At 59.9% G+C, this 4,952-nt stretch overlaps 1 protein-coding gene across 1 annotated transcript in view; it reads left to right on the top strand.

Annotated features, from left to right (window-relative positions):
• Positions 1-4,952, top strand: part of PRR5 (proline rich 5) — a 44,749-nt gene that overhangs the window by 7,652 nt on the left and 32,145 nt on the right. The gene's annotated exons all lie outside the window — the stretch shown is intronic.

The following is a 4,952-nucleotide window of genomic DNA, read 5'->3' as shown; positions in this document are numbered from 1 at the left end:
GAGGGTCAAGAACCAGCCCCGACATGGTGGCTCCAGACACAGTCTGCTCTCTCGTGCCCCAGCTCTGGCACTGTCCTGAGCTCATGGGGCCACAGAGGCAGCTCCGACAGACCAGGGCCACAGGTCTAAAATGCCTGCCCGGAACAGCCTGTGGAAACTGGGGGTGCAAGACCCCACTCCCGGGTGGGAGCCAGGCTTGGTGAGAGCTTCGTGTGACTGCGTCTATGAGGTGCTGGTGTCTGAGGCAGGGAGCTCTGTTGGTCGGAACTGTCAGCCGCCCCCATGCTGGGACCCAGGAGGGAAGGGGGAGCGGAGCAAGTGCAGAGGGCTGAGACCCGGGTGGGGAGGGGCTCCAGGTGATTCCCAGGGCTCAGCTGGTCAGGTCTCGAAAAGACCATCTGTCTTCAGGACTCAGGGCTGCATGGGGGCCGAGGACACAGACAGGATGTGGTAGCAAGCTCAGCGGCCTGTGAGCTCAGCCCAGGTGGCGGACGCCTATTTCTCTGGTCCCCTGCTCTGTTCCCAACACCCAGAACAGTGCCCGGCTGTAGGAGGTGCTCAGGAAATGTGTCAGGGTGTCTTTTTATTTTTTTAGGGTTTTGCCACAGGACACATGCACTCACTGGAGAAGAGAGAGAAAAGCAAATGGAGGGACAGTGAGAAGTCACCCTCCCCCACACACACCCGGGGGATGGCCATGCCACAACCCCTTCTCCTACAGTCTCCTCTCAGGATTTGGGCACGTAGGCACACATGTCGGTGTGATTTTTAAACTGCCAGACCCGGGGCTTGAACTACTGCGGACCATGTGGGAGTCCAGTGCCTTCACCACCATACCACCTGCTGCCCCCTACTGGCTCCATGCCCCAAAGGGGAAGGTCTCTCCTGGAGGGGAGACTCGCCCACCTTTATTCTCAGTTCCCCACCCCAGGCGTGGCTCGGGGGAGCCTCTATGAGACCCCCTCCATTCATGAAACACAACCGAGTCACTTCCATGGGCCTGACAGATGCCTATCCTGCCCTGGTGGCTGAATGGCCACTGGGCTGCGGACAGTCACTGAGACCTGGTGCCCTGGGAAGGGCCCCTGAGGAGGCTGGGCCAGCCCTATTGGGTGCCAGAGGCGCGTGGGGATCAGGGGCTTGGCCAGCAGCAGCCCTGCCCTGGGACCTCTCTCCCCTGTGCAGTCCTGATGTCATTCCCCAAGTCCTGCATGTGCCCCTGACTGCACGCAGTCTCTCCTCGCCCCACTCCTCCTGGGGCAGGGCTGTCATCATCCTGGCCCATCTAAGTCTGGCACAGGCCATAGGGCAGAGCCAGGCCCTCCATGGTGCCCAGCGTTGTCCCTCCATGTCTGGGTCCACTTCCCTGTCTGCTGTACAGGGTGCCCAAGGGGCTTTCGGAGTCAACTTTGGGGAGCGCCAGGCTTGACCAGCAGGGGTCAGACGTGGTCCTGGGAGCAGACGGTGCCTAGGAGGCTGGAAGGGGAGGGCAGCTGTCAGTGGGGAGTGGCAGAGCAGGGAGCTGTCCCCACTGTGGCCCCTGAGTCTGGGTTAGGGCCTGTGTCCCCACCTCCCTGAGCCTCAGTTTTTCTGAAAAATGGGGCCTCCAATCCCTGTGGGCAGCCTCTCCCATCAGAACAAGCCCTGGGGGTATCAGGGTTCCCTCAGTGACCAAGGTCCTGTGCCAGCTCCACAGGCCAGGGAGAGTGGAATGAGGTTTGGGTCCTGAGGGAGAGGACGAGAACGTGGTGATGGCACCGGACTGGCACATTTGGGGTTGGGGTGGCTCTGGGATGTGCGAGTGGGCCCTGGTCTCCCGCGTCTGTCACAGAGGGCATGGCCCTTCCCTGTATAGTTGCTCACCCCCAGCCTTTTTGCTGGGCCCAGAGGGCCCCGTACCCCGTACGTGGGTGGAGGGCCTGCTGGCAGGGGCGGCAGGAGCACCAGTGTCGCGAGCGCCATCCCATGGAGCCTCGAGCTCGGGAGGCCCATCCGTTGCCTGTGCATCCAGGGAAGCCGATCCGGGGTTTCGACACCTATCTCTGCGGTAAAACTTGCGCCCCGCGTGGCCTGGGCTTCGGTTCCCCCAGCAGACCGCACGAAACACCTTTGGCTGACTCATCCCTCCGCCCCCGGCCCTGCTCTGTCTCCTTCCTGTCTCTGCATCCAACCTCTGGCGTTGCTTTGCCCGCTCTGCATGTCACCAGCCCAGACACGGGCAGTGGCACCTCCTGAGTCTCCACCTCACTCTTGGCACCAGGCCGTTGGGTGTGGACAAAGTTTACAAATCTGGGCCTCAGCCCAGCAGAGGTTACAGCTAATTCCTTAACAGTGACTAGAGTTGGGTGTTTTGTTTTTTATCCCCCAGATTTTAGGTGTTAGCCATACAGTGAGTGCACTCACCAGGGAGGCAGAGAGAGGGAAAGTGAGAAATCACCCCTAGAGGGGATGGCCACGGTGCAGTCCCTTCTCCTCCCTGCTGCTCCTGAGATACTGGGCATACATGGCTGGCATGATATTTAAGCCACCAGCACCTTAACCACCATGCCACCTGCTGGTCCCAAGAAGAGGTGTTTCTAGAGGGGTGAGAAGCCACCAGGGAACTGGCTAGGTGCCAGCAAGGGACAGGGAGAAATCGCAGCTTGTGGCTCCCACTCTCCGCCGGGAAAAACGGGATGGAGGGAAGGCGCCCAGCTGGTCAGGAGGCTAAGGAGGAGCGCCGTGTATCTCCAGGCCGGTGCCATGGGGCGTGGTCCTGTCTGGGAGCGAGGGGAAACTCCTGCCCTCGTGGTCCCCTCCCCCTGCTGCTGGTTTCCACAGGCAACTCGGAGTTCTCACAATCATAGTCTCTTCCAAATGATTCAGGGCTGCTTGCGTACGTGCACTATCACCAGAGACACAGAGAGAGGGGGCGGGTCAGGAAGCACTCCTCCCTCCCCCCAGGGACCAGCAGATGACATGATGGTTTCATTGCTGGACTCCCATGTAGTCGACCATGGTTTGAGTCCTGGACCCAGCAGCTTAAAACTCACACCAGGCACATGTGTGTGCATGCCGTTGCGGGAACACCGTAGGGAGGGCTCCTGGGGGGAACTTCGCTCACCCAGGAGAATGGAGGAGAAGGGATCGCGGTGTGGACATTCCCCTTGGGGGTGATTTCTTGCTTTCTGTGTCTGTCTCTCCAGAGAGTGCACATGCCCTATAGCAAAAATCTCTCAGGGAAAATAAAAAAGAAAGCACCATCCCATGGGGGACGGCTATGCTGCAGTCCCTTCCCCTCCACTTCTCCCTCCTTTTGAGGTTTTGGGCGCGCTCGCATACATGCCTGGTATATTTCTCAAGTTGTTGGATCTGGAACTCAAACTGCGTAGTCAGCCATGTGAGATCCCGCCGCCCCAACCACCACACCACCAGCTGGCCCTAAACAAAAATTTTTTTACAACTATGAGGTAGGAAACTCTTGTCCAGCCAACTTGTCTGATCTAGTTTGAGATCTGAAAAATACAGCGTCCTGTACGCATGAGGGCACAACGGGCAAGTGTCCGGCTGCGTTCCAGTCTTGGCTGTTTCTAAGGCACCTACGTGAGCATGGGTGGCTATGAGCCTTACAATCCCCTAGGGCGTAGGCATTCCACTCCTGCCTTACTGATGAGAAAATGAGGCCCTCTCCAGCCCCACGCAGCACACCTTCCACACCTAGGTCTGTGGTCACCTTTCCATGGTAAGGCCTGTGCTGCCTGCTCTCCCACCCCGACCCCAGCTCCTCTGTCCTCTCCCGAAGGCCCGCCCCCAGCCCCTGGCCCTGCCCCTGGCCCACCCTTGCCAGGGCAGGCAGCTTGGGGACGTTGACTGTGTCAAGGAGGAGGGAGCACCTGGCCCTTCTTTGTCGGTCAGCATACAGGGGTCACGTGGGTCTCAGCCTTAGTGTGACAGGCTGTGGGTGACCTGGGGGACGGGGAGTCCGTTTATGGCTCTGCTCCCCTATCTATGTCTGGAATGCAGTAGGTGCTCAGGAACCGCAGGTTGGTTGGCCCGAAGAGGTCTTCCCCTACATGTCATATGGGCTCTCCCAGCTGCTGGGGCTGAGGCAGCATCCCGTCTGTGGAGGACAGATGCTGGGGGTGGAGACGGCACTGAACCAGGCCCTGTTAGCCGCTTTGCCAAATGCTGACTGCAGGTTCTTTCACCCCGTGAGCCTCAGTCCTCAGCTGGGAAATGGGGAGAAAACAGAAGCATCCCTGCCTCATAGAGGGCCATTAGTACAGGAAAGCATCTCACCGTGCACTGTAAAGCATACTGGAAGCCCCAAGGCTACGCCCTCCCCTCAGAGGTCCCTCTGCCTCAGCCGTGGACTTAGGAGACCCCACTGGCTTGTCCCATTCAAGAGAAGGGGACAGGGGTGGAGATGGATAGATACAGCTTGGTTGGTCTCTGCCCTGGGAGGCACACCCTCTACTCCTTCAACACTCCAGTCTGGCACCTCCTCCACGCAGCTGGTCAAGACTGATGTCCAGTGCCAGAGGGGGCATTCTAGGGTCGCCAGTCTGGCGCCAGGTGGGCCAATGCAATGGGCTCCTGGCCCCAGGTGTCGAGAGGGGCTGAAGACCTATATCCAAGGTCTTTGTGAGGACTGCGGAACCTGTGCCCAAATGAAGGGGTCTTGACGGGTCCCAGTGGTCACAGCCTCTGAGGGAGGGTTATCAAGAAGGAGATGACTTGGCCTGAGGCCTTGATGGGGTCTTCTGGGGACGGGGTCTCGGGGCATCAGACGGTGTGGCAGCAGTGTTGTGCGCGGGGCAGGCGCCTGGAGTTGGGCTGTGTGTTGGTTTCCCGCGAGCACGTGTCCTCGGAAGAGGAAAGGAAGCTGAGTGCGACTCCAGGAGAGTGGTCAGAGTTCAGGCAGCTGCGACCGCGTGAGTCGCCGGCCCGCCCCCGGCCCGTGGCCCCGCCCC

The sequence above is a fragment of the Tupaia chinensis genome, unplaced genomic scaffold, assembly GCF_000334495.1.
Source record: "Tupaia chinensis unplaced genomic scaffold, TupChi_1.0 Scaffold143651_1, whole genome shotgun sequence".
Classification (NCBI taxonomy): Eukaryota; Metazoa; Chordata; class Mammalia; order Scandentia; family Tupaiidae; genus Tupaia; species Tupaia belangeri.
The sequence above is the reverse complement of the archived record's forward strand: the minus strand, read 5'-3'. Positions and strand labels throughout refer to the sequence as shown.